Raw genomic sequence first — 12,034 nt, forward strand, 5'->3', positions numbered from 1 at the left:
TGCTTCAGGATGAGAACAGAAATGGCGCGGCAGCGGCACGGCGGCAGCGGAAGGCCCCATTAGCTAAAATGGTGCTTCAGGTTAAGAATGGACCTCCAGAACGAATTAAGTTCTTAACCTGAGGTACCACTGTATTTCAACACTAAATTCATCTGGCAGCCAGTTTTAACACCTATTAGACCCAGGAATTTAGGGGAACCTGGCACCCACAACATGGTATTCCTGGAAATGCCACCATATAGAGATTCCTGCAATCAAGGACACACATAGCCAATGAACTCACCATGACTAGGGCACACCCCCAACACACACATATGCAAAACACATAAAATGATGCCCTAATCCCCAACTCCCATCAACCCCAGTGGCACAGCTAGCATATTGACCCCATAATTGGCAGCTCCCAGGTCCCCCTAGGTTTCAATTCCTTTATATTCCTCAGATACATTTTTGAAGCGGTTAAGAACTTAATTCGTTCTGGAGGTCTGTTCTTAATCTGAAACTGTTCTTAACCTGAAGCACCACTTTAGCTAATGGGGCCCCCTGCTGCCGCTGCACATCCTGAAGCAAAGTTCTTAACCCGAGGTAATATTTCTAGGTTAGCAGAGTCTGTAACCTGAAGCGTATGTAACCTGAAGCGTATGTAACCCGAAGTACCACTGTACATATACAAAAAGAGGACGGAGGAAGAAACATACAATACAGCATCAACAGAGCTCCCTGGTTAGGATACCTGTAGGGAGTGCACACAGCCCTTCTTGGACAAGAGTTCAGAACTCACGCAGAGATAGAAATACTTATTTGACAAGCAGCCAAATGGATGGACCAGAACATACAGCAACAGCAGCTGCATACATGCACTGTCAGCAAAACTCTCCCTTGGCTCACTGTATAAGATGTGAGGTTGGGAAGCAGGAGGTGGGCATTTGAAACCCATGGGGGAAAGGGTGAATTTCACCCCCTAGCTGCTGTTTGGATTCCAAGAGGGAAATGCCACAGGCAAAAGAGCAATTCCAAGAGGGAAATGCCACAGGCAAAAGAGCAATTTCACAACCACTCAACATACCGGTAATGGCCAGGGAGAATATTGTTGTTGTTGTTGTTGTTGTTTAATATCCCACCCTTCCCTACAAAGGAAATAAAATATTTAAAACAAAAATAAAAACAGTTAAAAACATAAAAACAGTGGTCTCAGGGTTTCCAGGAACAGTGTGTCATCAAATGCCTGGGTTAAGAGGAATGTTTTTAGATTTCTCTTTAAAATGAACGAAGAAGACATTAGGAAGGGCATTCTACAGAAAAGAACTTGTCACAGGTCAACACCAACTAGGCAGCCCCCAGTGGCTGCACCACCAGCAAAGCCTCACCTGCTGATCATGAGTCGGGGGTGTTGCAGAAGACATAATTTTGTTAGTTTCTGTTTGCCACTGTGCAGTGCTTTGGAGTCACAAGACTCTGTTTTGCATTCCACACATTCCAGACTGTTGGAAGTCTCACGGAAGACAGGAGATGGATGTGACGTTACTGGTTTCCTCTTCCTTTGTTTTTCAGTTGCTCTCTGCTTTCACAGAGAGAGGATGTATTTCTTTTCTGTCTGCGTAGCTTAGTAATAAAACTCATAGCGATGTAGCCATAAATCTCATCACTTCTGCTGCTTTGATTCTCTGCGTAATGGGAACTTGCCTGGAGGCCTCATCAAAGGCTCAGGTCGTTAATTATCGTCGGAGGGGATTCCGAAGGACTCGACCAGAGGAGGATGAGCTTTATTAGCTTGGTCGTAACGGAGATTCCGACAAATTTTAGGTACTTTGGTCCCAAGCCAGCTAGGGCTTTATATGCTAGTACCAACACCTTGAAGTGATTCCGGTAGCTCACTGGCAGTCAGTGCAACACTTTCTGAACCAGTGACTTGTATTCCTATCCATCTGTCCAACGTGCCACCCTAGCAGTCACGTTTTGCACTAGCTACAGTCCCACATACCGTGCATTACAGTAGTCCAGGTGGGAGGTCACCAGAGCATGAACAACTAAAGCCAAGCTATGCCAGTCCAGGAACAGCTGTAGCTGATGAATCAGCTTAAGTTGGTTCTGGGCACAAGCCTCCCTAGCCACAGAAGCCACTTGAGACCCAAGTAATAAGTTGAAATCCAACAGTACTCCCAGACTACAAACCTCTTCGTTCCTAGAGAGCACAACTCCTCCCAAATCAGGTAATACACATTCCCAGACACGGGAGCCACCCGCCACAGCACTTCCTTCTTAACAGGAATAGCCTCAGTTTAATAGAGCATCTGGTGGAACAGGTTATGTTTTACATGCTGCAGGTCCCAGGTTCAAATCTAAGGTACAACTCCACATTACAAAGAGGAGAGCCTCCACACACATTCAGCATGCACCTGAGCCTATCAGGAGGAATACTGCATGGACTAATAATCAGACATCCCTCCTCCACACACCCCTCATTCCCTCTCCTCTGCTGACTGCATCATATACCCAGCAGCAACTCCCAAATCACTTGTGCACCCCGAGAGGCCTATCATCTCACAGTCCAAGGTTCCACTCTTTGGGCTCATCCACACTGCCATTTGTCCCGTGGTTTCTAGGCTCAGGTTTGAGTAGTATTCCTGGACCCATGCCTGGAAATCAAGGTACAAACAGAAGAAATCACAGGATAAATGGTAGTGTGGATGAGCTCTGTGTCTCCTGCCAACGGCTTCTCTCAAGTCCTGCCAGTAGATCCTAGAGCCTCTCATCTGATGGATTTTGTGTGTTGGGCAGCCTTTAATAAATCAGATTTTTCAATGACAATAATTTAATTGACTTAAGAGGTGCTACCATTTTATTAGTCAGCAAATTTGTAAAAATAAAATACTTACTATATTGGCAACCTGGTTATCAGATAACTAATGTTTCCTAAAGTGGCTCATATCAGTAAGAGAGAGAGCAAGAGTCCCTGCCAATAGATTTACAAATCAATAGATCAGAACTTGTTTGTTTTTATTTACAACTTCTGCAAATGACAAGCACCATTTTAAAAAATGTAATTCTTATACGTATTCAAAATATTTCTTTAAAACGTTAAAACTGCTTACTGATTAATCAGGAGCACCATTTGAAGTGTTTTAATCAAGTAATCTACCCAATTAAATTAGATCAGACTCCTAGCTTTACTACCTAGTGAAAATATAACTATTACATTTGCTAAATATTTTGTGATTATGATTGTCTTCCTGGAGCTATAATCCTTACATAGTTGAGAATTTTGGGTCCGTCCATCAGTCCCGGGCTTCTGTTAAACAAAATTCTCTCTCTCTCTCTCTCTCTCTCTCTCTCTCTCTCTCTCTGTGTGTGTGTGTGTGTGTGTGTGTGTGAAAAGATTAAAGCCACAAGAGGGTGCTGTTCTCACAATTTGGTTTGCAAGAAAGGATTCTTCTGTCAAAACAGAAGGCAAAGTGGATTCAAAAGTTGCTGGAGTGATGGAAATAGCTGCACCTGGCAAGTTTCACAGAGTTTTCACACCTGAGAAACACATTCTGGATGTGCTGGAGTAGTATAGCAGGCAGAGCTTGCGCAGTGCTCTGTGGATTCAAGGGAGGGCAGAGACAAGAGCAGACTGAAATGCTAATAGACCCAGGACTGGAAAGGTCCCAGTTACACTGCTTTGCATGAGAGAAATGAGTAATGAATAGGCACCCAGAATCCCGTTCCTATGTTCCCTGCACTTTTCTCCATGCAGATAATGTGGGACCCAAAAAGAAACTGAAGGAAGTGTTCATGTTTCAGAGACATATCACAGAATCATAGAGTTGGAAGGGACCATGAGGGTCATCTAGTCCAACCCCCTGCAATGCAGGAATCTTTTCCCCAATGTGGGGCTCAAACTCATGGCCCTGAGATTAAGAGTCTCATGCTCTACCAACTGAGCTAGGAAATAGGGGCTGGATATATTTGTAGTATTACAGTTTATTTATCATTCTGCTGCTATGTTTGTGTATTATAATTTTTCTGGTTTTGTGTTGCATTGAATTGCTTTCATTCTGCTTTTCCATTTTTATGTTTTTATCAGTCATTGTAGCCATTCTAAGCACCTTTTTAAAGCAGAAGGGCAAAGTAATATTTTTTTAAAATAAAGTAATAATCAATCCCCCTTTCTTATCATATGGAAGTATGTTTCTACGGTTTCACAAGAGAAATGCTGTTTCAAAGTCTTTGCACAATGTGCTGCAGCAATGCCTAACACTGTTTCTGCTTGCTCTTTTCAGCTATTAGAACAAATATCCTCTGAGCTGGGCCAGCCCAGCATCCTGAAATCGTTCTTGCTCTGGACAAAGCCATCTGTATCCGGATAACCTCCTCCTCCTCTCCAGATAACAGTCCCTTAATGGGAAGGACCAGCCCACTCTCTGGACAGCCTGTTTCCTTTGTGAGTTGAGCCAGTCCAGCCCTGTGTCCAGATAACTGGATTCCATCATAGGCAGGCTCTGCCTTCTTTCAGGATAACATTGTTATTGCCCTGGCCTTAATTCTGCATTACACAATGCCACTGTATCTGTCTGATAGCCATCAAAGCAAGTTATTTGCCCACCACCCCCATCTTTTTCTGGGGCTTGGTCAGCCTCCTCTGCTGATAACACAACCCGTCTCTCCCTCAGTTCTAGTATAATGTGTCTAGTTTTTCTGTGGAATAAGTTTGAGCTTTTTTTTTTTCTCTTAAGAGAGAAAGAGAGAGCACTGCCTCATATGCTGGGCCAACTTCCTGTCTGGATAGCATTAATCAGTTCATGAATATGAGCCTCTCTTTGCCTATATAATCCCTATGCAGTCTTTGATAGTGGTCAGTCTGTGAGCGGGGCCAACTCTGTCTATACAGATGACAGCCAGTAAGATTAAACCCTTTTTCTTTTCTTTTGTTGCAGTATGTGATAGATGAATCTGACTGGTAATATAGCAGTGTCAGAAAGTTAGGTTCTTTAAGTGCCTATTTTCCTATACCACGTGAGAGCTCATATGCTGATACACTCAATATCCGTAACGACAGGCATTTCCTGTTCTGTCACAATTAGATAGTTGCATAAACATTACTCTAAATACTGTGGTACTGAAATTCTTTGCAAACATTGCAGCTGGCTTTTTGTCTGAAACTCCAGTCAAAGCACACAGAATATAAACTCATTTTCACTGTTTTTCAAAGGATTTTTAAGCATAAATATTAGTCTGGCAAAATGAGCCATAGTGGTAATCCTGAAATGTAAAGTCATCTTTAGTCTAAAAACTGCCACAGTTGGCGTACAGATTACATTAGAAATGCAAACGGGGGACCCTTCTTTGTCACACCTGAGTGCATAGGTGCCAGCTCCCTGGGGCCTTCCCCATGAAGGGGCTGGACACCCACAAATTTGGGTACCAGGGCCATGCACACTGCATGGCACCCCAGCCCCGGGCACCCAAGGAGGCCAAGTTGGCACTCCTGGCTTAGTGATCCTGGGAGTAAGAATCGTTTAGAAGGCATCCTGAGTCCAGGGTTTCTCTGCAAGATGGTGTTTTCAACATAGCATGTCCCTGGTTATTGCGGAGTCAATTAGAAACTAAATTGGGTAAAAACACTGAAATATACTCAGAGTCGCAAAGTGATTTCATGCTCTTTATTCAGCTCATAGTGGTGAGGAGGAATGAATGAAAGTCCCCTCAAAGTATCTGCTTTATATACATTATTTACACAATAGGCTGCACATGATTGGCTAATTCTGGAATTCTACTGTAAGCCAATCAGGTTGTGGATTCACTTCTATCTGGAGCATGATTGGGTGGTTCCTGCCAACCAATCATACTGCTGCATTGTTCTAGGACCAATCAGACTGCTGCATTCTGAATCCTATTGTTCTAGGACCAATCAGACTGCTGCAGTTTGGATCCTATTCAACTCAGTACATAACAAACATTTAGCCTAATATTGCACCCCAATTGTCACTATTGTGGGTGGGATTCACCTAGATACCAGCAAATCCAAGTTATACAATAAAGTAGATTTGGTGTTCTTGTACAAACATGCCTGCTTTTTTAAGTGGGGGGGTGGACTTTTTGCAGTTAGGAAAGTGACAGGAGGGAAATGCACTGAAAAGTGTAGGATAACAGTTGCTTGACACAGCTGTCATATGACCTTCCCCCAAGCTTTATGCAAACAAATGAGAATAAATTATCAACAAACAGATTATCTAGAAGTGACCGGAATATACTCTAAATATTTTAATTTGGTCTGAGTATTACATTTCGCTTCAAAGTAACCCGCTGTCCTTTGAAAAGTGGCGGGTATCTGCAATGCTACGTTCTCTGTATGCTTAAGTGCAGCTGCAGAATGTCATTTAAAAATAGCAATAGTACAAACATTTCCAACTAGTATAATTTCTTGCAACTACGTCCCCAGAGATTTGCAGTGCTAATTTGGCTAGTAAATGGGAAAGATATTTAAAGATAGGCGGTTGGCCAGCCTTTGAGTTAAAAAACAAAATTCCCATATTAAAAACTTGCTCTTATTGATTTCCTGTGGGTGTTATCAGAGAAGGGTTAAAGACTCGTACTCTCTGGAACAAAAACAGGATGTTAGCTTGTGAGTTCATTAAGCTACAAAATACAAATCCCCTTCTGTTGCGGCACTCTCCCTTCTTTAGTAACAGAAGATTTAGGTAGGAACTGTGAGTAGTCAAATGCCAGCTTCTTGCCCTGTTCAACATCTAGATGGAAACCTGATGACTGCTGCTTAGTAATGTTGCTGCTGGCAAGTGATGTGCAAACTAGCAGCCAAATAATACACCAATGCACGCACACACAGCCTTCACTAATTCAGAGCAAATTCCAGTTCCAATGACAATTCAAGCCCCAAACAAATAACTTTAGAAATGCACCAGACATTTTATCAAGTCCTTGCATGCTCACTCTTTTATCTAAATTAAATAAGAGTTGGGAATGGTTTTGCTTGCTTTTGTTGCAGTAAATACTATAATAGTGTTAGGAAGAATTATTTTTGTCTGTCGTATAACAGCATAATGGAAGGGCAGATTCCGTCTACCCATTTAAGGAATAGTTTATGCTGCCTTTCCTATTGGGTGTTACTCTAAGCTTCAGTGCCCAGCTTAGGGTAAAAGCTGCAGACTGACGTGTTAAAACAGGCTCACATTGTTGTGACTTTCATATTTTCTTCTGGAGGGGTTGTTGTGAGGAGAAAAGGTTTCCTTATCCTCTTTTTCTCACTGTTGTATGGGAGCAGAGGAAGTCATAATTTGACTTTTGAGTTTTTTTGAGTTTTGGGGTTGACCTCAGAACAGACAACTTCTCCGTTCTCTCAATGGAAAACTGCAAAGTTTAGACTGTAAAGGAGAGATTAAAATGTGTTTTCAGTATTCTAGTGACATTAGTCCCTATAATAGTGACCTCGGGTGATGAGTGCAGCAGAACTAAGCCAAAATTGGGATCACTGAGAAACAGGAGGGCGCATAATCGGTGCTTTCCCCAAGAAAAATAGGTGCCAGAACTGACCGTGAAGTTGTTACAGTAAGTTGTTGGGCGACTCAGGGCAGCCGTGAACAGATGCCAGTTTGACAACAGCCATTTTTCACTGCCTGCAGAGGTACTAAAACTACAGCAAGCTGTCTCCCTAGCTGGTTTGGGGGTCACCCCTGGTTCTAGTGCAGGTCAAATAAATGCGCCCACACCTCCCTCATTCCTTTTGATTCAGGAAGATGGCTAGGGCAGCTGGAAAGGGCCCTACGCAAATGCACATATGTGCAATGGTAGAGGCCTGGCTAGAAAGCTTAAAGCCTGTCACCACTACATGGGAGATGGATTAAAGAAAAGGAAATATGAATTGGCCCCACCCCGTAGCCTGACCAATCGCAGCTAGGAGTGGCTAGAAGCTAGGTGGAGTCATAGATCTAAAAAAAGTGTAGGCTTGCAAACACTGGCCAGCTTCTGTTTTGACTTGAAATGATTGCTTGAGGCTTTTCAGAAGTACGTAAAGGCAAGAAGGGGATGAGGAGAGTGTCAGCCTTCAACGGCACCCATATCAGAGGTGCCGAAAATGCGCTCTGGTGGAAAAAAAGCACTCAGTATAATTATGTTATGCGATACGTCAGGATTAATAGGAGTACCCCCCCCAAAAAAATCTTTTAAAAACCTTAAATGAGCAAAACAAAACAAAAAACCCCACCAAAATTGCAATAAGGAATGAGCATGCACAGTAGCCACAAAATGCAGAATATTTGAAAATGGAAGTGGGGAAAAGTGCAGTGCCCTGTTTGTAGGGTATGTTTGCAACCCCTGTTAGCTGGAAGATTTTGCACTGCAACATTTTGTTTGATGACCAGACTTGTTCTTAAGTAGATCTGATCCTGCACTATCTCTGGTGTCCAGATTTGGATGGCTCACATGAAATCTCTCTAAAAATACTCAGCTTGGATTCTCTGTAGTTTCTTAGAAACACTGCAAGGCATTTTGTTCTGAATGCAAAGTGTGTGCTGGGTTGCCATCTGTATGTTTCTTTTTCATGGCTCAGCCAGAAAACTCAATTTTAACCTGCAATTAAAGCTGCAGTTGGAGGAAGAGGAGTAGAGGACAGAGGGTGAAAAAAGGAGAGCTGTGAGTGGAGGGGGAGCCCTTTTCCCACCCTCTGGAACCCCTGGAAAACTAAACAAACCTGCTGCATCTGGAACTAGGTGTAGATAGTACAGTTGAATGGGACACAGCTGCAAGCGGCCTGAGGAAGTACCATCCACCTTGGGCCTACCCATAAAAAGCAAGTCTAGAGTAAGAGACTAAGGTGATGTCCGCTGTTTCCAGGATCTCCTTTCATTCCGAGAATTTTGTGGGATTTTGTTCAGACCCTGGGCGATATATAACCTGAAGACACAGAGGGACACCAGAAGGAAAATGAATTGATAGTTATTTATATATATTAGTTATTTTGTATTAATCTAACATTTTTATATGTAACTGCGTATTTTTGTGATATTTTGTTGTCGCTTCAGCTGTTTGTATACTGCTTACAGATCTTGGTTGGCATCCATCTGTCTCGGGATACAATGGAGGAGTGCAGCTTTGAGGCTGAAGTCAAACTTTCAGAAGCTTACAGCACCTGCTGTGGCTGTAGTGACCAATACGGGAGAGACATGTTTTGTTGCAGCAGAGGCAGATGAAGGCGTCTGGTTGTGTGCACTGCTTACAGATCTTTTTTACTGTATTAAACAGTATAAAAATTAGATAATCAAAATCAAATTAGTTGATCAAATCAATTAAAGACTGCAGTCCTAGTGTTTCGACCTGGTAATGGTTGGTCACAAGATCAGACAATGAGGTTATGTATCTCGGTATGGCAGAGCTAAGCTACTAAATGTTTCATTCCACTGATGCTCTGCTTCAGCTTCTTTGTCGTGTGCTTCTTACGTCAAGAAGAGGAAGTTGCCTGCTGAGATCCAGCAAAAGGAACTGCTAGAAAAAGATAACATACCCTTCACCCACAGTCCTGTATTCAGCCCTGTTGCAGTTGCCATGCAACTTGCCTTGTTTTGAAAGGGTGAAAAAGTTGTTCTTATCCCCTTTCAAGGATTAGAGTCTGTGGAATGAGGACATACCATCTGAGGAAAGCACCTAAGGCCTAAGCAATACATACAGTAGCTTGTGTCTTTCCTCCCAATGCTTTTGCAATTAAAAAAAACTAGCATTCAGAGGCTACGCTTGGAAGTGAAAAAGTAGCTGAGGAAGGGGATGATTAACCCTTGCCCCTTTGGCCATTATTTATTTATGCAATTTATTACCCACTCTTCATATAAGCACCAGGCAAAAACATTCCTCTTCACCTAGGCCTTTGGCTAGTTAAACAATTTATGGCCTTTTAAACTGGGGGGAGTATTGTTTTGTTTGTTGGTATGGTGTGTATTTTTGTGTTTTTATAGTGTAAACCCAGGTGAAGGATGGTATGGAAATTTAATAAATAATAATGTCTCAGGACATGTTACAACCATTTAAAACGCAATATTAAAATAAGTTCTAAACAAACTGCAGACACAACAACATGGTGAATCAATCTATCTAAGGTCAGGTTCAAATGCCAGGGTAAAGAAGTCTTTGTTGGCTTGTGATGTGCTTGATGATTGTGTGAACCTATCTCTTCCCTTTATCTGCATGCTCCTCCTCCCACTATCACCTGCTCTAAAATGTCATTATTTTGCTAGGAGTTCCTGGAACTGGAACTGTAGTCTCAGAGTGTTTTGAGTTAAAAAACCAAAAATATTGGAGAAAACTTAGATGCAACAGTGCTAATGAAGGCTTCCTCCTGAGGTAAATAGCAATGGAGTGTGTGCATGAGTTATGGGATCACAGTAAGGGAAAGGGTTAAACTCTCCCTCTCCTTCCCCCTGCAGTCCCGCTGCTGCTGACCTCCCCTACTTCTGCTATTTGCACTTTTTCAGGCATGCACATTGATTGCATTCCTGCAATTAACAGCATGCCAAATTTGACCCTGGGAAACAAAGGATTGTATCTGTTGCTTCAGGTGAAAATTATCATCAAAATTCCTTATTATGAATATACTTTCCCTGCTTGGGGCTTGACCTACTTTCTCATATTCCCCACCTTGTGGGACTATCTCCTCTTCCACCATGCCCACCAGTGTAGACAGTGTGGGATTGAATGAATCAGTCGTTGGACTGGGTGCAAGGCAACTCCTCACTAAGACACAAAGGGCTACTTCACTCCAAATTATTTCATGCAATTTGGCACACACGTGTGGTGAAAGGCTAATCTGAATTAGGCCATTTTTGTGATTACTGCTATACTGTTTCATAGCTGTCAGCTTTTCCCTTTTTTTAAGGGAAATCCTATTCGGAATAAGGGAATTTCCCTTAAAAAATGGGAAACGTTGACAGCTATGTACTGTTTCCAAAGGGTGTGATCACAGAGGTGGCTGCTGGCTTCATGTGCACACATTGTTAATCTGCTCCAGGTAGCTGTATATTTGATCACATTCTTTACAATACATTTAAAGCACTCTTATACCATCTTAAGAGTCATGACTTCCCACAACAAATGCTGAGAGCTGTAGTTTCTTAAGGCTGTTGAGAATTGTGACTGTGAGAGGTCTGTCAGCAACAACACTCACATCATAGTTCTCAGGATTCCATTGGGGAAGCCATGACATATAAGGGTGCTTTAAATGTATGGTGCAAATTTGCACAAAGAATTTGATAGTGTGAATCAATCCTTTGCATTCCGTGTGAGAAACTGCTGCAAAACAGATCCTATAATAGGGTGGTGTTACATCACCCTGAAAATTGAGGAGGGAAGAAATAGCAAGACTGGCTCCAAAAATCTAGTGGCTTTGATGGCCATCCAGAATTCATGGTGGTAGAAAGAAACTCTGTTCCAGTTATCGTTGCAGTCATGTCAAATGTGTGAGGAATAAAATTATATTATTTTAGGCCCCTAGCATTTGCAACAAGAAAAACCATGCTGCAATTTAACAAAATAATCAGAGTACAATTAAAGCTGTAATGCCTTCTAGTTAACCCTAATCTACTTGTCTTTAGGAAGCTTTCCTTGACACAGCTAAATAGGGTCTCAACAATGCAGTGGAAAGGGAAGTAATGCCTTTCAGAAAATACTTCTAAAACTATTTTTTCTCTCTTCTAGCCCAGAACTAGAATATGGGAGAATTCAAGAGGTGGCATTATTGCTACAAAAGTTGCTTTCTAACTCGTTCTTGAGTTCTCCTCACTGTCACCTCAGTGAGTGACACTTGGCAGAGGTGCTGTCAGAATGAACAAAAGTTTGGCACATGTGCATGTGTGTTTTTCTCTGTGTATATGTTTTAACTCTACCATGACCTAAATAAAAGATCTGCACTTTACCTAATCTCTTGCAGGGTGAGGGAGAAGTGTAGCATACGTGGAATATTTTCATTCCCGAACTGTGAGGCCTTCTTATCCCTGGTGCCTAAACCCTTTGTACAATGCAACGGATAACAAGGAAAAAGGTGCATGGGATAAGT

At 42.3% G+C, this 12,034-nt stretch overlaps 1 long non-coding RNA gene across 3 annotated transcripts in view; it reads right to left on the reverse strand.

Annotated features, from left to right (window-relative positions):
* Positions 1-6,037: 6,037 nt before the first annotated feature.
* The window catches only part of LOC310761632, a 41,122-nt gene continuing 35,125 nt past the window's right edge, over positions 6,038-12,034 (reverse strand). For 2 of the 3 annotated variants that reach the window (XR_014547604.1, XR_014547605.1), the window contains 3 exons: positions 11,895-11,986; positions 8,687-8,889; positions 6,038-7,361 (listed from right to left, as the gene is read on the reverse strand). This is a non-coding gene — a long non-coding RNA (uncharacterized lncRNA). The remainder of the gene's footprint in view (positions 7,362-8,686; positions 8,890-11,894; positions 11,987-12,034) is intronic. The other variant, XR_014547603.1, reaches the window with a different exon arrangement.

The sequence above is a fragment of the Podarcis filfolensis genome (genome assembly GCF_964270895.1).
Source record: "Podarcis filfolensis genome assembly, chromosome: 4".
NCBI lineage: Eukaryota > Metazoa > Chordata > Lepidosauria > Squamata > Lacertidae > Podarcis > Podarcis filfolensis.